This window comes from Cnephaeus nilssonii (genome assembly GCF_951640355.1).
Source record: "Cnephaeus nilssonii genome assembly, chromosome: 6".
Taxonomy (NCBI): Eukaryota; Metazoa; Chordata; class Mammalia; order Chiroptera; family Vespertilionidae; genus Cnephaeus; species Cnephaeus nilssonii.
The window spans coordinates 31986023-32008214 of NC_137077.1; the positions used below are offsets into that span (position 1 = coordinate 31986023).

The window sequence follows — 22192 nt, forward strand, 5'->3', positions numbered from 1 at the left end:
ACCTCATTGGTGAACATTTGCATTGTATGAATTTAAAGAATTCTAAAGGTGTATTCCCCAAATTTTAATCTAAGTTTCTCAAGCTCAGCATTATTGACAGTTTGGGTCAGTTAAGCCTTTTTGTGGGAGATTGTGCTGTGCATATAGGACATTTAGCAGCATCCTAGGCCATTTCTCAGTAGATGTCATACCATCTCCCGGTTGTGACAAGCAAAAATGTCTCCAGAAATGGCCCACTGTCCCCAGGGAGTTAACATCACTCCCAGTTGAGAACATTACATTAAGCAAATCACATTTCTGAACTTGAAATCACCAAGAGAAATCTAGAAAAGGCTTCATGGAACATTTTAAACATTAGATAACATCTCTCAAAGGGCAAAGTTGCTGCAGGGAATGAAGAGTGGGTACCATGAGGTCTAAGAGTGATGCATAAGACCAGTCAACCTGGCAGGTCTTGAGTCTCACCACATCTAACTAAAGCAATTAGCAGAAATAAAAGTCGTACTTTACTATCATTATTAATAGCATTGAAAGGCATTAATGTATCAGTTGTTTAATACCTAGCAAATTTGTGCGTATTATTGAGAAACAGATCTGTTTTCTGTCTGGTTTAGCTAAAAAAAAATCAATGTTTATTGAATCTACATATTTTAAAGTTGAGGGTAAAGGAGTGATAAATGGTGATGGAAGGAGACATGACTTGGGATGGTGAACACACAATACAACATAGAGATGGTGTATCATGGAATTGTATACCTGAAACCTATGTAATTTTGGTAGCCAATGTCACCCCAATAAATTCCATTTTAAAAATCATAAAAATAAAATAAATAAATAAAATGGAAACTAGGTGTGTCAATATGCTCAAGGATGTTTACTCAGCATTGTTTGGAATGGTCTGTAAGCTGAAATAGCCTAATGGAGACTGATACATACATCAGACTGAATACGATGCAGCCATTAAAGATAATGAGTGAGAGTTATCCATATAGATCTGGAAGGACACTTATGGTATATTGCTAGTTGAAATAAAAAGGTATGCTGGTTTTTTTTTAAAAAAAGGAAATTCCAATAATTCAGATTGCCAGCTGACTTGTCATTGCTACTCTTTCTTACATCCATGATAGTCCTTATATGTAAACCTTTAATTGTGTGTGTGTGTGTGTGTACATGTGCACGCATGTGAGTGTGTTTAAAAGCTTTTCTTATTAAAATGTCAAAGCTGGAAAAAAAAAAAGCCAGCACCCATTAAACCTTAGAATTCTGTCATGGTAATTATTCAAATATGTGATGACTCATAGGAGGCCCTCAAAAGCTTTCCTTTTTCTTTACTAATCACAGCTTCAATCATTACTCATAAATTATTTTTTCTTGACCTTTAATTATTGTAGGTTAATCCACTGTAGATATTTTCCACTCTCTCTACATTCCTTCATAATGGAATGATCTCTTACTTGGTTCAGCTTTTGTAAAGGATCTTGCCATCACCAAGAATGCTTAGAGATTTAACAGTAGTGTTTTTCTTTCTATGTACAAAGTAGCTAAGCTTATCAATCATCGCAACAAACACCCAAATAGTGAACAAAAAGCCTTTAGCAAAACAGAAAAGCTTCTAAAGCCATGTCTACCATGGCTCAACAACTAAAATGTGGTCAAATATTTCAAGACTTTTAAATGTTTGTTTGTTTTTATTGGAATGGATTATAATGTCATCATTAATGACAGTCCACTAAATTTGAAAGATGGGATAATCACAAAGATCAAGCAAGAGTTTGGAAAACTATTGGCTTGGATGCCAAATTCATCCTCTCATTTATTCATTTTTGTAAATAAAGTTTTATTGGAACACAGCCACGCTCATTTGTAATTTGTGGCTGCTTTGGGGCTATAATAGCAGTGTTAAGTAGTGCAACAGAGATAGTCTAGCTCTTGAATCCTAAAATGTCTACTCTCTGGTGCTTTATAGAAAAGGTTTGCTGGTTTCTGTTGGAGAACATCCAAGTAAGACTCCATCAAGTAGAGAACAGGCAGATGGAATGTTGTTGATTCACAATCACATGCAGGGATACAGAACACTTCCTAGTACTTATTTCTGAATCATTGCTTTTAAAAACCATCAATGGAAAGAGTTCCTTTTTTTTCTTTCAATATTTGAAAGTTTATTTCCATTTTTCTTATAAAAACTGAATGGCAAAAAAAAATTAGTTCTGTGATTTTAGATCACTGTTTCTCAATCTTATCAGACATATTTTTAAATAAAGATTTTTATTATCCCTTACTATTCTAAAATGAAACTTATACATAATGTAAATTACTCAGATACTGATTTCAACAAAATCAATATAAGGGAAAAATAAAAAGGGAATAATTTATAATATAATAATATATATTCAAGTATATAAACATTCAATATATCTGAACTGGAAGAAAAAGTGATCATGTTCAATATTTGCAGCTATATGTAGATCACTAAAAACCCAGAGGTGAAGGTGCATATTAATGCAATTGGGTTGTTACTTGCTAACTCACGTATCCTAAGGTGAAGTGATGTTTAGAAATGGTGAACACCCTTAGTAAGTTCAGAACAATATAAAATACAATTTTTTTCCTGTTTTACCATTTTGGTTACATTTCTGGTAAAAAGTAATACATATTAAACTGGACAAAAATACTTTGTTTTGACATGTAATACAAAATTAGGCCATTGGGTCAAACAATTATAAACAATATAAAATTTTATTATTACACTGTGATACTCAGGGCTTCCGGTTGAAGATTATGCACAGACTCCTCTATTCCCTCAAAGACACCATTGAGGACTAATAATGAACTATAAAGAGATTTTAAAAACCCCACCAATAAAGAATATGGATGGAGTGATTGCTGGATAAGATTGTTCAACAGATTTCTGGACAATGAAAAGGTGTGGGAGAAAGAATGACATAAAACCAAACAGAGAAAACTATAACATGTAAGAGCCCATGGAGGGGCTACACATGAAAATGTAACGGGTACCTACCCTCTTATACTTCAGGCAGGTTAAGGACTTAGAGACTAGCCAAAATGGAGGGCAGGAAGGAAAGTGAAATGGAAAACTTGGCCCTTAAGGGGCTCAAATCCTCACTCACCAGCTTCATCCCTGGGTGCACATTGCCTGGAATTCAGTGATAAACTAAATTCTCATGAAGGGAGGGAGGGAGGGAGGGAGGGAGGGAGGGAGGGAGAGAGAGAGAGAGAGAGAGAGAGAGAGAGAGAGAGAGAGGGTTTTTGCTAATGAGAGTGACAATCCTTCACAAAACACCTCTCTTGTTGGAATGCTTGAGGAGACTTTAGATTTGGGGCTGGCCATTTGACCTTTCCCCTCAGTAAAGCTTGCCTACTGACAAGCTCTGTAAAGATGGACAAACTCAAGCCAACTTCTTTTTACAACTTTATATAGGCAACCAAGAATCAGCAAACATTTGAGGAAAGTCTGCAGAATGAAAGATGTGATGAAAGTAACAGAAAATAATATTCTAGCAGGAACATAATTCAGGAAAGGAAAATTTTTAAAATAAATATCAATCCCTGGCCAGTTTGGCTCAATGGATAGAGCATTGGCCTGCAGACTGAAGGGTCCCAAGTTCGATTCAGATCAAGGGCACTTGTCTGGGTTGCAGGCTCAATCCCCAGGAGGGGGAGTGCAGGAGGCAGATGATCAAGATCAATGATTCCCTCTCATCACTGATGTTTCTATCTCTCTTTCCCTCTCCCTTCCTCTCTAAAATCAATAAAAATATTAAATAAATAAATGAATATAAAATTAAAATCTTCAGAGAAACTTGAAAATATACTAAATTAATAAAATGATGAGATTTTATAAACAATGAAGTATCAGAAAAATTAAAAATGAATGGGCTAAAGGGTTTGTTTGCTTGTTTGCAATTTCAAGACATGCTTAGAGATTGAGTTGACCAAAAATACAAATGGAATGTATACAAGAAAGGCTAAGAAGGACCAATACAAAACTTTTAATATACAAAAAGAAAAGGGAAAAATGTGACAGAAATTAAAGGAGAATAATTCAATCCAATAGATACTGCTATCTATAATAATAAAAGGGTAATATGCTCATTAGACCGGACAATCTTCTGGATGAAGCCGTGGTGGTGGGGGCTGAGACAGCCGCAGTAGCAGCGGCAGGGGCTGAGCCCCTTGCACAAATTTCGTGCACTGGGCCTCTAGTTTTTAATAAAAGGACACATATGATGATGTAGTCTTATTATTAAAAAATAAATTATTTTTAAATAAAATATTAATTAAATAATCTAGCCTTAATACATCTTTATGAAATTTGGGGAAAGTGAAATGGTTATTGACTTGGAATTTCATATTCCATCAAATAATATAAGTCACATGTTTGGGCAGAAGAAAATCATTTTTAGACATGTAAAGTCTCAGAAATTTTAGTTGCTATGCAGTTTCTTTGTTCCTATGCAGATGTCTTCTGATAAGCTCTATAGCAAGTCTAAAAAACAATGTGAATAGAAAAGTCAGAAGTAGAGTTCAGAAACAGGAATCACCACGCATCAAAAAAAAAAAAAAAAAAAAAAAACCTAAGCAGGAGGAAGGTACTTCCTAGAATAAGTAATAGATCAGAGAGTTTGAAGTTTGAATAAATTGAGAGTATTACAAAGGCAAATATTGAAAATAAATACATAAATAAATACAAGAATAAAGGAAGGCAATTAGAAACTTCAACATGAAAAGCAAAGAGCTGCTCTGAAAGGACGTGCAATCGTCCTTGGCTTGTTAGGTGCACAGTGAAAATTGGCATAGTAATAACAAGATAAACACTGTTAACTAATTTTCAACTTTTAGGATCAACATACAGATAAATAATTGGGGGGTTAATTATGTTTTCAGAATATCATTATGTTTTTAGAACAGAATGCAAACGTTATTATATTTGATATGGTTAATATAGGAGGATAGATGACAGAAATTGTGAGGGAGGAGGGGAATGAAAGCCAAAGAAGAGGATAGGAATACGAATACCTCCCTTTAGTAAAATGGAGCGTCCAAGAGATATGGTCAACGGCGATATTAAGAGAGTAAGTAGACCCCTAAGTTTAAAAGGTAACCAATAAAGAATAACAGAATAATACAACCATATCAAAGAATAGGGAAAAGAAGAATGAAGGAGTGTTATATGTAAACTGAATCCTCTTCTGTCATAGGATGCCTCAAATGCCTAAATTTGATAAATCAAGAAACAGTGTGATATAATATGTACAGCAAAGATTTTTAACATACATTTGGCATGGACTCTACTGTCAGTCTGGTGAAACCTGTGGAACTATTCTTAAAATAATTTTCAATTTCGATATTTTAACTCAAAATCTCTAGAGTTGCAGAGGAAATAAGTTACATTGAAATTTGAAAAACCACTAAACAAATGTGTGATGTATGCCCCTTTATTATGTAACTGGAGGCCCGGTGCATGAAAATTTGTGCACTCAGGGGGGGCGGGGAGTCCCTCAGCCCAGCCTGCGCCCTCTCGCAGTACAGGAGCCCTCGGGGGAGCAGGCCTAAGCCATCAGTCGGACATCCTTAGTGCTGCCATGGAGGCTGGAGAGGCTCCTGCCACCGCCGCTGTGCTCACCAGCTCTGAGCCCGGCTCAGGGCTTCTGGCTGAGCAGCACTCCCCCTGTGGGTGTGCACTGACCACCAGGGGGCAGCTCCTGCATTGAGTGTCTGTCCCCTGGTGGTCAGTGCATGTCATAGCAACCAGTCATTCTACTGTTCGGTTGATTTGCATATTACCCTTTTGTTATATAGGACAAGACCTAATTTGGAAGTAGAAATGAGTATAAATAATATTTCAAGATAGACTTTGTAACAACTTGCTGTCATACAAAATATTTCTGAATTCTATGACTGATAAAGTCACAATACTGCTAATATTAGTGTGGACTGTTGGCTGTGTGAAATTTTAATTTAGATATACTTTTCAACCTATCCAAGCCCACAGATCTCCTAAATCCTATTCACTGACTTCAGGTTAAAAATTCCTAATTTAGAATTATGGGAAGCAATAAAATAAAATAAAAATGTTTGCCTCAGGAAAATTCCTTGGGGTTTGTGACTGTGGTAAGGGATAGAACTGTTGCTATATACTGTTTGTTTGTTTTTTAAATCACATGTATGTATTACTTTGATAGCAACATTAAAAACACTGTACTTAAAATTTAAATTGTACATATATAAAGCATATCTATGTATATGTATGCATGCATGTGTATGTATATATGTGTACATATATATGTATGATGATATAGCTTTACAAATATCCATTGGTATATGATATAACAGATGATATGATATGTTGGGCTTTATAATTCTCAAACCTGGTTAAACTATCAAAAGGTGAAAAATTCCTAGGCCCTTACTTAACTTGAAGTCATTTACACAGACAATTCTCAATGCCTCAATAAAAAACAAGAAGCTATCAAAGATCACTAAACATCTTGATAATATAAAAACAATGAGATGAGATTACTTGACATGATCACTGATTCTTTTTTAAAACCCTAGGAAATCACTATTCATCTGTAATTGTATTTATTTAATTGTAGGCAGGAAAACTCATCTGTGGATGAAAGACATCAGACTTGGTCAAACCTGAAAAAGCTTCAAGCAAAATAGAATTTAAATGACCTACTTTATTCCTTAATTAAGGCATCTAGAGTGTCAAGGACAATAACATAACTGAAAAATATACCAATACCAATGCAGGTATTGGCAGATAATATGAGACAGACTTTTAAATTACACAAATGTGTTCCTATTAATACTAGCAACAATTAAGATTATGCTCGTGAATGTACTCTGTAGACTGAAAAGACAGACATTGGAAAATACTGGCAAGTTTTGATCTTAGTAATAAAAAGTATTGATGACATATATTTTCAATTATCCCTTAACCTTTATGGTCTGTTTTCTCATGAAAAGAAGTGGGGAGGGGTATTCCATAATCATATTTGGTCACACACAATTCTAAAAATTCTGAGTGCAGTCTATTATTTAAGTTGCTACTTTTTTAAAATATGTTTTTATTTATTTCAGGGGGAGAGATAGAAACATCAATGATGAGAGAGAATCATTGATTGGCTGCTTCCTGCACATCCCCTACTGGGGATCCAGCTGGAAATCCTGGCATGTGTCCTGACCTGGAATCAAACCATGACCTCTTGGTTCATGAGTCGAAGCTCAACACCTAACCCACACAGTCAGGCTAAGTTTCGGTTTTTTTTTTTTAATTTGCAATAGAAACTAAATAAGCATTTGGTTGTTTGAAAGGAATATTCCTTCAAGAACTATTAGGAGAGTAAGTATAATTTAAAGAAACTTCCTCTGGGTGCAATGCTCTGTATAACAAATCTAAAATTCCTAACTTTCATAGTGAAAAAAAATTAAATAGAGGTTTCCCATTTTATATTAAAAATTGCATCACTGTACTATTCACCATCAAGCATTGAGAAATTATTGAAAAATGAGAGGCATTGTATCTGGTGTGCTGTGTGCATACTAGCTAATTTACACTTGATTTTACATTTTACTTTTCAAATTTTGTGAAATAAATGCAGATTCTTAAAAAACATCTCTGAACTTAGCAAGAATTGCCATAACCTTTTGCAGCGAGGATTCAGGATCTGGAGAAGGGGCTGCACGTAAACAGATACACTAGACAAGAAATATAAATTTAGAAGGCATGGGAGACACCAGGCAGAGACCTTCTCTGTAGTGGAGTGGCTCCCTAAATGTCCAGATCCATAGCTTTTTATTTACTACAATACACATTTTCCCTTTAGCAAACCAAACAGACATATCAATGGTAAAGTTTGGTAAACAATAGAGGATTATCAGGTTAGGGGATTGCTTTAAGCCATTCAGCCAGCAGCAGGGTAATACAATGCTGATTCTCAACCCTTGCTAAATATCAAAGTCCATCAGCCTTCTGATGGAATTCTGGCATTTATATGTTAACTACTTGTTGGTCTTAGTCTCCAGCAAAGAATCATACCTTAAATATGATTATATAAAACCCATTGGCATGGCTTAGAGGCCGAGTGTCAACCTATGAACCAGGAGAACACAGTTCGATTCCAGACAGGGCACATGCCAGGGTTGTGGGTTCGCTCCCCCTTGTGCAGCATGCAGGAGGCAGCTGATCAATGATTTTCTCTCATCATTGATCTCTCTCTCTCTCTCTCTCTCTCTCTCTCTCTCTCTCTCTCTCTCTCTCCCTTCTTCTCTAAAATCAATAAAAATATATTTAAAAAAAAACCACCATAATTTGTAGAGTACCTCCATTTAACAATCTACTCCATTCAATCAATTTACCCTAATTTTACACTAAAATAGGTTATAAGGTATTTGATAATATTAAAAAATATATTTCCTTCAATCACAAATAATTATTTCATTATATTTAAAAGACCTATTACTTTTCCATTTTAATGTATTATTAAGGAATATTTACATAGAAAAAAAGTGCAGAAACCATCTTGTCCAGCTCGATATTTGTAAAATTGAACATATCTATGAAATCCTGCATCCAGATCAAGAATTAAAACATGACCAGGACCACAAAAACCCTCCCCTTGCTTCCCTTTCCAGTTTCTAATATCCCCAGGGTAACAACTATTCTTGCTTTATCAACAGCATAGATCAGCTTTTCCAATTATTATACTTTATGGATGTGGAATCATACAGTATATACTACAGTATTTTGTGTTTGGTTCATGTGCTCAGCATTATGCCTGTAAAATTTATCTATAGTTGTATGCAATTATAGATCATATGTTTTCATTACTCTATAGTTTTCCATTTTAAAAATAAAAAATGTATTTATGTGTTCTATATTTTTAGACATTTGAGTAATTTCTGGTTTGGTTATTATGAGCAGCAAGTGATATTCTGAACATTTTAGTACATATCTTTCAGTGTATTTATATGTGTATCTGTTGGATATATACTTAGAAATGGAATTCAAGATATTCATCCATAACTTCAACTTTAGTAGATACTGCTGATCAGTTTCTTAACTGGTTATGCCAATTTACATTCTCACCAGCAGTGTCTTAGAACTAGAGGTTCTCCATATCCTTAACAACATTAAATATTTTCTGTTTAAAAGGCCTCTTGCCCTAGCTGGTTTGGCTCAATGGATAGAGCATCGGCCTGTTCAATTCCTGTCAAGGACACATGCCTGGGTTGTGGGCTCGATCCCCAGTTGGGGGTGTGCAGGAGACAGGTAATCAATGATTCTCTCTCATCATTGATGTTTCTCTCTCTCTCTCCCTCTCCCTCTTTGAAATCAATAAAAATATTTTTAAAAGATAAAAAAATAAAAGGCCTCTTATTTTTAATTCAGTAAATATTCATTGAGTTCTTACTAAATGTTCACCACTTTAAATTGATTCCTTTTCTAAATACCACAAGTGATAAAGATCCAGAAAGCAAAGATACTTTTATTACCCAAAATACATTTTCAAACTATTATTTCAGAACTATCCAACTCTCAATCACCTAACCAACAAAAAGCAAGACCATGACAAGACCATGGTCAATATTAGAAGGTTCAATATCTCCCATCTCACCTATTATTCATTTAAGGCTAAATAGAGAAAAAAAGTATTTAATTAAGAACAATGGAAATAAAATATAGTGATAACTTTTCCTTATGGTGAAGGAACCTGGTCTGATTCAACCGTTAAGTTTTGTTTAGTCTTCAGTGTGATTTTGTCCCGTTTTTGGGGGAAAAATATTAAAAAATGAGGACATTTTTCATAAACATCTACACTTCTGACTTTTATTGGGTCAAAAAAAAAAAAAAAGACTGAGTAACAACAAATACAACACATGAGAAAAATTAACAGCCTCCTTTGGTTGAGGCAGGTGCTGTCCAATTTCCCAGAGTCCCCATTAGTCTCAATTATCCCTAACATGAAGCCTGGGCCCAGAGCAGAACTGAGCATCAACTAGGGAAAATTTGGGGAATAAATGAATTCTTACACTAGACCTAATTGCTAACTCTGGGGTCTAAACGCTTACAAAACAGACACTATTTCGTGGTATCAACATTTTATAATAAGCTGTAAGTCAAAGACTTAGAGAATTTTAGAAAATGGCTTGAGAGTATACAAATTTTCATGATGACTGACAATGATCACAGATCTATGAATATATTGGGACAAAGGGAAGGACCTGACCTACAGGCCAGGTGGGACACTGGACCTGGGGTTCTTGGCATCTCCTCTCACATAGAAGCTCCTCCTTCAGTCTTAAGAGTAATAAAATTCTAAATTGCTCCACAGTGGCATCAGAAGTATCAGTACAAGATCAAAGTCTGGTTCATTAAGAAGAGGAAGGTTATGATTCAAGACAAACTGCCATCACAGATTAAAGTATATCATCGCCCCAAGCATAGTAGTCCCTTCAGAGAACATTATATATCCTTTTGCTATGTTGTCAACAAGACAAAAGTGAACCACAAAAATTCAAATATCGAAAGGTAATTTATATCCTAAAAACAGACCAGAGTAGGACAAATGAGATATCAGGCTGTTTAGTAAAATTAATGTAGCACTGCTGGATATTTAGTTTACATTATACAGCATAATAATCCCTGGAAGAGCTCAGTGAGGTACACTATTATCTCTTTGTTTTGCTGCTATTTTGTTTATATTTCTCTCCTGAAAAACAGAAATAATAAAACTTTCTTAAAAACAATTTCAATAAGTGAATTAGAGGTCAGCAGAACATAACTCTACAGAAAAAGTGGATGAAGGGCACAATGTGATGTTAACTTGAAGTAATGTGATGTTTACTTAAGGAGCTGAGAAACTGCTGTTGGGGTACTGTGAAGCCATTAGAGGCAAGTTCAATGTCAAGTAAGGTGAGAGGTGAAGCATCAACCTCACCAACAAAAGCCAAGATTTGACTAACAAGTTTTAGCTAAGAACATTATAAGGAAGTTGTGTGTGCTGCAGTATGTCGTATAACATGTCTTAAAAGTAATATAAATCACAATAATATATACATATGTCTTCTTATTCCTTGTACCAACCTTCAGATTTAATTAAGAGCTCAAGAAAAATCATTTTGGCATAAATATCAGACATAGTCCAAAACAGAAACCATTACAATTGTATGTACCAAAACAAACTGCATACCATTATGACATGTAGGATATAAAGATTTTTTTTTTTCTAAAAATACCCTCACTTCACTGAAGACCAAAGTTGAGCAGCCGGTACTCCAAACTGGGTAAGTGACCCCATCTCCCCTATTCTTACTATCTCCTTCCAGAAGTTGCATGTGAAGTTCATGAGTCTCACCTTTCCCCAAAAGAAAAGTGCCATCCTTCTTACGATAAAAAAAAATCATAGAGTTATATTGATTTCAAAAAAATGCAATCAAATAACTGGTAAAATACTTATGCATAGCTTCATTTTGTAAAGAAATCTAGAATAGTAATAGAATCATCTTAAATATCACATGCTATTTTTTTTCTTTTTTTAAAAAGTTCACTTTGTATATGTACTTTTTCTTCCACAAAATAATATTTCATAATATTTCTGCTCAGCAGTAAACCATTCTTATAGGCTAATGCAGATTTTAAAGTAATGTAGAAAAATTTTGCTTTGTAACTTCCTGTACACAGGTCTGCTCTAACAACAGCCTTTGGACATTAGATTATGGCTGTTCCTGACCAAGCCATTCACTGATTAGTTCACAGAATAGTGTGAAAGTCAAACTCCTAGGACACTCCAGTAAAGCCTCCAGCACAAAGAACAATCTGAAAGTGCAGGCCTCATTGAAAATAGCACCAATTGCATCACCTTCCCTTAGGCAAATGTTCTTATGTAAGTCACTTGTGGAATGTTGTGAATAGCCCCCACCCCTACCCCCACCCCCTAAAAAAAGAATAGAAAAATAGATTTTATTTTGGATGGATCTCCAGGACTACAGCTTGATACATATTTGGTCAACAGTCTTTTACTTATAAAAGAAGAATTAGGGCCCAGAGAGCTGCATCCACTACTGGTCTCCATTGGAGACTAATGGACTTATTGGAATAAAATATTTCTCAAAGATAGCCACTATCATTTCTAAATCTAAAAGGGGTTATTCAGCCTTTATTATAATTTAGTCATTCAGCATATAAGAAATGAAGAATAACCCTAAGTACATGATGGTAGTAATTGTGACACATACTCAGATCCACTCCTATGTGTAAAACAGGGTTTTGTTTTGCTCCAAATTCCATTCTGAATAATGCAGTGACATCATAGACTTCCTCAATCTCTAAGCACAAAGAGAATCTCTATGAAAGTAAGATGAGAGACATTTTCTGATGATTATAAATATAGCTAATTTTTCTAAAAGACAGACTAATGAATTACATTAAAATTAGATTGACTTTTAATCCTGGGTCAAAAATATATAAAAACCCTTATTTTTAATGCAAACACAAGTCCCCATTGTAAAATTTCTTTTTATGGATTTATTATACAGGCAAAATTTCCTAAAGGAGGAATTTCAGAGCAATTTAATGAGGGATATAAAGACCTTAGAGGCATAAATACAGATCCAATTAGGAAATATCAATTGTAGACTTATTCCGAACTACCTTTCTTCTACTCACCTCCCTTTTCTCTCTCCTTAATTCCCAAACACTCCAAATTTCAAAATCCTTTTTTTTTTCCTTTTCCTCAGGAATAGCTTGAGGTACAAAACACTTATTCAGTCATTCAGCAAACTTATCAGTTCCTAGGAAATCTGTAGCCACAGAACTACTTCAAGCACGATTAAACACCATGCTTCCCAATCATGCAAGGTCTCCCTTTGCTCCTCCATATTCCTAACTCTCTTTGACCATGACCTCTGAGTAGCAATAAAAAGAAAACTCAGGGAACCTTTAAAAAATGATCTCTCTGTAGGCATAATAGATGTGTTGAGGTTTAAATAATATGCATTTTCAATACATATACTTTAACCTCTCCCTCTCCTACAATCAGCATTTAATCAAATGCTGAAGTCTCTTTCATCTTAAAAATATCAATCGGAAATTAAGAAATAAACTTTCCTTAGACATAACTTAACCTCCAAAGAAAGAAAGCTCTGAAAAAAAAAAAGCTTTTTTTTCTAAATATTCTCTCATTTGCTACTGTCTTCTCCACTCATACCATTTTGGTTCCTGTACCATCATTCTTCCCGGACTATGGACCAAAACACCGCTGAATCCAAGGGGTGCTTTTCGATCCAAACTTTGTTGGTGTCTCAGTAGCAATTCAACCACCATGGCCACTTCATTCCTTAGGCACTCTCATCCTGGGCTTTGAGGACACTCTGCCTTACAGCTTTTCTTTCTCTCAGCAGTCTCTCTAAATCCTTTTTCTCCGCAGCCCAAACCCCGAGTATGTGAGTTCTTCAGGACTGTGTTCCAGGTTCTCTTTTGATTCCCTATAAATTCACATCCACTCCCATATGTTAAATTTCCACCTACATGCCAATGCCTTCAAAATCTGTTTCCTTGACTCTTATGGCGTATTCTAAAACCCACTTAAATATTACTCAACATCTCCATTGGAGGCCTTTCAGAAAATGCAAAATCAACATGCCCCCAAATGGACTCCTTCACTTCAACAATGCTAGCAATCCTCATGTCCACAAAGGCACACAAAGCACCCTGCTACCCAGGGGGAAACTAGGAAATCATCCTTACTCCTCTCCACAGCCCACCCTATCTGCCACCCAACAAATAACTATGCCCTACAGAGTCTACATGACGTAATAGGTTTCTAGTCAGACACTGCTCTGTATCTCCACAACTACCATTCCATTCAGCCCACTAGCATCTCTGGTTAGGGCCGATTTAAAGGACTACAGAAACATTGTTTCAATCTGCAAATCTGACCCTGTCATTCCCTAGCTAAAATAAGTTCCCTGGCTTCCCTCTGCTCATATCTCACACCGGTGTACAGGATCCTTCATAATCTAGCTGTATGCGGCCCTCCAGCTTGTCATTCCATGTCTCTCTGTGCCCCTTGCTCTCTGGAATGCAGCGTACTGCTCTCTCTGGGGTCACTGCCCACAATGGTTGACTCATCTCAGTTCCCACCTTCACAGAAACTGCTCCTTTGTGAAATTCTTTTCTTTCCTCCCACCCTTGACTTCACTACATCTTGCTCCAGATCTAGCCTTAAAAGGCTTCTCAGGGACGCCTACTTGAAGCTCAAAAACATAGTTCTATGGTTATGTGCCTAGATTAAGTATTATATGATAGTTATCCTATATAATCAGAAAGGAATATGCTAAATATCCATTACGCCCTGAGGCATAACGACCAACCAACCAACCAAGTAACAATGGGATCACGGATCAGCAGGAGGATGGTGCAGAGAACTGCAAGCAGGCAGCGGTGAGCTACAGGACTACAGGACGGGGCAGGGCATCAAGCCAGCTGGGGGTGGAGAGCTACAGGAGGGGGCAGGGAAGCAAGCAAGGGGAGGTGGGGAGAGCTCCAGGAGGGCGGGGCAGTGAGCTATGAGCAGGGGAGAGCTAAGATCGGCAGTGGGAGGGTGGCCAGCTGAGGCAAGCAGCAGCAAGCTAATCACTCACGAATTTGTGTGCAGGGCTACTAGTATATTATAAATGGATTTAACATGAGACTGTACATTCTAAACAAACATCACAAAACTTTCAAATTAAGACCAAATACAATATAATAACAAGTTGGTTACCTAGTATAGCTCATTGCCTTATTAATGCCATCAGATGACTGCTATGACACTTCTAACTCTCTGTATTCTTTGATTCATTTATTAGCAACTTAGGGTCAGAGGTTGAGAAAGTTTCTAAACTTACCCTCCATACTTCTGCTATCCCTCCTGCTGCCATGGTGTAGAAATGAAAGGAGGCTTCATCTTTATGTTATCGCCTCCGGCAAGACCTGTAAATTCTTGAGTCTTTTCAGTGCCCTTCCCCATTAAGACAACAAATCGCCAAGCCCTTTCGCATGAGTATGATGCCTGCCTGCAACCCTGCCTCCAGCACCACTAGACTCAACTTGGGAAGCTTCAGCTCCAAACCAAACACATGGGGAAGTGAGCGCATTACAAGTAACACTGTCTCATTTGATCTAATTTGTACTTCAGTTGCTCCCTATAGCCCTAAGATGAGCCCATTGTCCCCATGGCAGCCTACCATTTTCCTCAGCGAAATAATATCCATTCTAGCAGATACCTAGCACAGTCTCCTGGGATTTGTTGAGAAATGCTTTATTAAGGGTAATTTTTACCCTTTGAATCATTTTTTTTTTTTCTTCCTGTCACCATCCAGTCAGGTCAGTTAACTTTTCTGGAGATTCGTTTTGGTTTGGTTTGGTCCTTCCTCTTGATGAATTCCCTTTCTCTTTGGAGCACTGTTTTGGCTGCTGCAGTGGTTCAGGTTTTTTCTCTATTATTAATATCATAGAGAAGTATAGTTTCAATTAATCCTCAGGTGGATGGATTTCTAAAAATGAGATTACTAAATTCACTCTGTTAGTCATTTAATAAGTATTTCCTAAACAAAAATCCTGTGCCAACCGCTGTGCTAAACATTAACAGTACACTCTGAAGAAACAGGCTCGACCTTTACTCTTCTCTCACGAAGCTGAGGATCTGGTGGGGGAGATAGGCTATAAACAAGTAAGCACAATGACACAAAATTTTCTAATTGTTGGCACCTAAAGAAAACAAACACGGTAGAAAGCTTGAAGAAAACAGAGGCAGGATATTATTTAGGGTAATGAACTCTCTAAACTCGACATTTTAGCAGAAGCCTGAAGGGTGAAACAACATTGTGGATAGGCGTGGGGGAAGGGCAGTTTTTACACAGCAGGAACAGTGTGTGCAAAGGCCCTGAAATGGAGACAGCTATTGACACGTCCCCCAGACTGAATGGTAGTGTGATTTCAACTTCATAAATGAAAGGTTACAGGCTCGAGTTGAAATTACAATAGTAAGCAGAAGCCGCCTCCTGCAGGGCCTTATTGGCCAAGACAAAGAATTTGGATTTGATTCCAGTTACAATGAGAATCTACTGGAGGGTTTTAGATAGGGAAAGACATGATATAATTATGCCATAATCTGATTTATTTTTAAAAGGGATCACTTGGGCTCTCTGGGGAACAGATCTGGGGTGAGAGTGGGGTGAGAGTGATCAGTTGGGAAACTTGCTGGAGTCCAGAAGAAGACTGGTGGAATAGGAAGATGGCAATAGAGAAAAACAACAGAAGAGGAGAGCTTCAAGTCATAATTTTCAAATAGAAACAGTGGGACTGGATGATGGATTTAAACACAATTATGCATATTTACAAGCACATCTGACTCCTATTAATCTATACAAACATTCAATCATGACTTAACTTCAAATTGTGATTATAATGGGTATAATCAGTTGGATGGATGATATGAATTTAAAGCAAAGAATAAGTTAGACAAAGTATTGAAAATATATTCACAATGAAGGTGCCTTTAAAGGAATGTTAAACACCTTTTCAGTTGAATAAGCCCTTTCTAATCACTAGCAACATATTAAGAGATTTAGTCTGTGTCTGTTAAAAACAAGTTCAGTACCATAGGAACATCATTTTTGTCATGACTAGTGTACCTTTTACTAATCTTTTAAGAGGGATTCTGTGGACTGTGCTAGTGATGCCTTTCATTGGCCCAGAATGATGTTTATTCCTTATTTCATAAAAACATCGTCATCTCTTTCATGGTATTCCTTTTCAACACTTGTGGTCTGGGTATGTGCATGGCCCATGCTTGGCTCTATACCTAATCTAACCACAGAAAAAGTCAACAAGGATGGGTAGGTATCCAAATCAGGCCTTCTCAGCACTTTTTTGAATTGCACAAAGAGGGTGCCTCTCACTTCCTGATGGAGAACTGGAACTGTCAGTACAGAGGAAGCCGGAGTTTAGGCTGAGCCCACATAAGAGGTCAGAGCAGTATCAACTAGAAGTTAATAGAGAAGTGGACTCAGAGGTTCTAAAATCAAACTAGTTTACATTAGTCTAGTTGAGTTTATTTCTCTACAAATGAAAAAGTCCTAACCTTTATTAAAAGTAGATAAATTAAATAAAGAAAACCCAAGAGATATTGGGTGGAACCTTTTAAAGTTTAAAGTCAAAGGTTGAAAAGCCAGCCTTAGCTTTGGGTTTTGTCTATCTGTTTTAGAGCAGAATTCTAAAATGCCCATGGTAAAAACAAATCTAACGAAATACAAAATGTAGTGTGTGTGTGTGTGTGTGTGTGTGTGTGTGTGTGTGTGAGTTTAAGATTGCATATGTATAGCATATATCTGATACTCAAGAAACAGTTAACAGTGCTTGCCTCTGGGAGAGGCAAGAAAACAAAGGGGTAGGAGTGGGAGAGAGAACTAAGGGGTATGTTCAAAATATAACCAAGGAGCAGGGAAGGCAGATCTGAAATAGCATATTTGAAAGCAATGGTGTGAAAAAAATATAGCTGGTACATAAAGATGCTTCAATAAAAGGATTATACGAGGCTATTACTGAAGAAAACTATGAGTTGAGGGTGAATAATGTGTGTGGTCCACTATGTCTTTTGAAAGTCTATTTAGCTCCAGTGAGGAAAGTACATATTGAGTGAGAACATGCAAGGCTAAGGACAATCTGCTTATCTGAATAAGAGAGAGGGCAGATGGTTAAAAATAATTATGTTCTACACGGATCTCATATAAGTCTGGATCCATGCTGATCTGCTGGACTTCGGAATTCAAAAATTTTCCACTTATTCATATATGGATATTTTGTTTCAATTAATGAAATTAAGTATGGTCTGTTGCGAAGAGCAGCAAAAGAAAGAGAAGTGTATATTTTCCTAGATTAATGACAATGGAGATGGGGGTGACAGAGATAAGGAAAAGAAAAAGTGAGCCAGGCATAATTCCTGGGTCCTGAGGAGAACAGAAATGAGGTAGGGGCTATAACTATCTTTGAAATTCACAAGGCTGAACAGTGTTGTCTCTTCCTCCCCTTTTTCTGGCCCCTTCCATTTAGATATTCCTCTTCTTTCTCTGCACATTTTGCATGGGCAAACTTGCTCAATTTCTGGCTTTTTTCAATTAGCATCTATGCTTCAATACTACCGTGCGTGTGTGTGTGTGTGTGTGTGTGTAACATATAATATAAAATATACAATATAGCCCGGCCAATGTGGCTCAGTGGTTGAGCATCGAGCTATGAACCAGGAGGTCATGGTTTAATTCCAGGTCAGGGCACATGCAAGAGGCAGCCAATCAGTGATTCTCTCTCATCATTGGTGCCTCTAGCTCTCTCTCCCTCTCCCTTCCTCTCTGAAATCATTAAACATATTTTTAAATATACAATATAAAACATATACTGTATATTCAACACTCATTTCTACCCCAAATGCTAGCCTCATATTTTTACCAGGAGTTCTCTCTCTAGGTGACAAGCCACTAACATTTAACTTATCTCCAAGTGACCCAATCTTATCCATTCCTCAAAGATATGCCTCCTTCTGATTGCTAGTTAAAGAATCACCATTCATCTAATAATCCAAAGTAGAAATCTCTGAATTGCCTTCAAAAATTCATCATTCAAGATCCAACTTGTCTGAAAACTTTAATCAACCTCCTCATAGTTAATAGCATTTATAAGTGTGTATTGCTTTTTTTTTTTTTTGCATTACATTCTTTGACATTAGACTGGGAGTTTCAAGAGGGTAAGATATATATAATGCATTTTTCAAAACCCAGAATCTAGTACTGTATTTATCATATAAGTAAAATCTCAATTGTTGCTCATTAAAATTTATTTACCTAAACCACTTGATGACAGTTCACAAAGTAAGAGTAATCCATTTTATACTGAAATGCATTACAAAACTAACATCTTCAATATGCAGCATTAACTTTACATAGATTTATAATCTCACTATAAGAATATGAAGATAAAATTGTACAACAGAAGTAAATATCAGGTGGATGATTTTAGATTTGCAGCTGCTACTATTTATTCTTGAAGAATTATGAACTCTGTGAGCAATGGTGTACAGTATAAATTCATGTGATTGCCATGTGTTGGATATGTGAGAAAAAGAGAGGGAGAGAAGCAATATGCATCTGTGTTATTATAACTGTGTCTATGTTTAAAACAAGTCATTTTCAGACTTCACAGGATCATTGGGTGTGAATCCACTATTACCACATTTTGTCTACACTGAACTGGATTCTCAGCATTTTTGCTTTATTTTCCCCCTCTCATGTCAGAGGCTAATTCAGAGGCACTCAAGTCCTAAAGGATTCAGGGAGCATGACCACATTTTGGTTAATAATTTAAGGGAGATTGTTTGCTCTACCACCCTGTCAAGTTCCCATTCCTGGCTCTTTTCAACACCCAATGCTAAGCAAAAAGTTAGGGGAAAAGCTCAGTTCAGTTTCATTCAACAAACATGTACTGATCACAAATGAAGCAAAGTATTCTGCTATGGTCCAGAATACAGAGATGATAAATACAGACAATATCCATTCTCAAGTACTTTTCAATGAAGAAAGGTTAAAAGTCCAGAATAAAAATTTTAAATCTTATCATGTGTAGCCAGTGTGCAATCCAGTAAGTAAATCCTTGAGCTTCGGAGCAAAGTTTTCCAACAGGAAGACTGGTTTTTTGAGCATGGACCTATGAACCAGGAGATTAGGGTTCGATTCCTGGCATATGCCTGGGTTGCAGGCTCAATCCCTCGTTGGGGGGGAGGGGGGCTTGCAGGAGGCAGCTGATCAATGATTTTCTCTCATCATTGATGTTTCTCTCTCTCCCTCTCCCTTCTTTTCTGAAATCAATAAAAATATATGTTTAAAAACAACAAAAAAACACAAAGTTTTTCTTACTAATGGTTTTAATAATTATATATAGGATTAAAACAATTTTTTTTTGTCTTTCATGTCCTGTTCTGGAAGTAATGCCATTGGTGCTATTGTGAAATGGAAAGCAAGGAAAAGATGAGGAGGGGTCATAAAGAGAAGCCATTCAAGAGAAAACTGCATCAGAAATATCTACATCTTGAGCTGGGATGTTAAGAACCAGTCCCAGAAAGCCGAATTTCTTTTTTATAAATTGTGAAATGATTACCACGATAAATTTAGTTAACATCTATCACTACATATAGTTATATTTTTTCCTTGTGATGAAAACTTTTACGATTTACATTCTTAGCAACTTTCAAATATAAAATATAGTATCATTAACTAGACTCAGTTAGAAGAAAATGTTATGTAATGATTTATTCTTAAAGAAAGCATTTTAAAATGCCTTTACACATAAAAATTTACTCTGTTTTAATTCTAGTTTTGAGCAAAATAAGCCAGTCAGAGAAATCCTGACATTCTTAAACATACAATAAGATACTTTAAAGGTGAGGACAGGAAGAAAGAAAGGCATCCAACCCTGTTCAGCCTGCACCTCGTCCTGCCTTTCCCTGGAACGCATGTCAATGCCCAGAGAAGACTGGCCACAGCCCTGTATGTCCACCACCTCAGGAGACCAGCCCCCCTGGCAGGTAAAAAATAAAATCAGCCCAGCATTGTGATCCTGAAAGACAAGATGATATACTACCCAATTCTATAGATTCTGATATTTCTCTAAATTTTCAATACAGCAATAAAAAAAAGAAAATACTGGTTGGCATACTCGCTTTCTCTTCTGCTTTAATAAGAAGGACAATCCACTGTAGAAAGTTACTGAGGAGATTCTGGGTCTTGCTACTGTGAGCAAGTAGATCACTCAGGATGTGTCACTCCCAGAGAGCCCCATGCATCGCTTTAGAAAGTCACAACGGAAAGTCCAGTGCGGTTTGCTGTCATGCAGAGTAATTGTTTTATGAACTAGGCTACAGGCCCTGGCACCTCACCTAGATGTCCCAATCATCTAGAGCATCCTCTGCATTTAAGAAAGATAAGAATAGATGACAGCGGTGTGAAATCGGGGAGGGGTGAGGAACTGCCTTTCCCTTTTAAGAGCAGCATCAATTAAACCCAGGGGAGAGGGGTACAGTTTACTAGTTAATTAGTCCAGGGATGAAGTTCTTTCATGTGTAATTCAGAACAGGAACACCTGGTGTTCGGCTCTTCAAAGCACCAGGGGGAGGGGGCGGGGGGGAGGGAAACCAAACAATGCAAGAGAGGTCACAACAGAAAGCAACAGCACAAGAACAAAAACTGTTTCTGTCTGACCTTCACCCTGCTGTAAATAAAATGAGATTCCTGAGGGTCCCCTCCCCCACTGGTCCCGAAGAACAAACCGCTCCTGGCCCACTTGGGGAGTTCTAAAAAGACATGGTGTTAACTAATTGTTTTATAACCCAATTAAAAAGAAAACAGAGAGCCAGAGAAATGCAAATAAGAATATAATGCTTATAATCACATTCTGGTAAGTAGCATACACCAAAAATATTGACATGCTCTCTCTCTGTTGTGTGACCAGGGCTGCCCAGGTAGCATTCAACAAAATTAGGAAGGGGGACTTCTGCTTTAGGACAAATTACCTTGTTCTATTGAATCAAAAAGTGAGCAGTTTGCTAATGGAACACCTCACCTTGTGAATTCTAACATGGTGAGGTCATCTTTCTAAAAATGGTTGCTTCTAAACATTCTGGTTGTAGACAGGTTGATAAATGCAGGTGAAGAAACATTAATGTTTAAATTGAGCCAAATAATATATGATTTCAGCTGTGGCATCCATTTAAAGAAAAAATAATAAATTTTAGGGGTTTTATTAGTGGGTTCATTCAGAAGGAATGAGGGAAAGAAACCCGGAATGGATGGAATCTGGTACCTTTTAAAACCCGCCACCATGAGAAATTCTACAACAGAGAACACAGTGTCTAAAGATATCATGAAAATTGTGCCATAAAGGGTTTTAACCTAATTTTAAAGATAACAGGTTTAGAAAAAAATGGATGAACAATTTCTAGCATTGATTATACTTGTTTCTGCTCGAGGGAAACCTTTAATAAAGACAGTCACACACACCCTTTTCCATGTGTGTGGGTAGGAGTGGGTAGATATGTATTTATTTACACCACACATACACAAACACACACAACAAAGC

At 36.7% G+C, this 22192-nt stretch overlaps 1 protein-coding gene across 4 annotated transcripts in view; it reads right to left on the reverse strand.

The window, feature by feature from the left end:
* The window catches only part of SOX5 (SRY-box transcription factor 5), a 950952-nt gene that overhangs the window by 529186 nt on the left and 399574 nt on the right, over positions 1-22192 (reverse strand). The window lies entirely within an intron of this gene.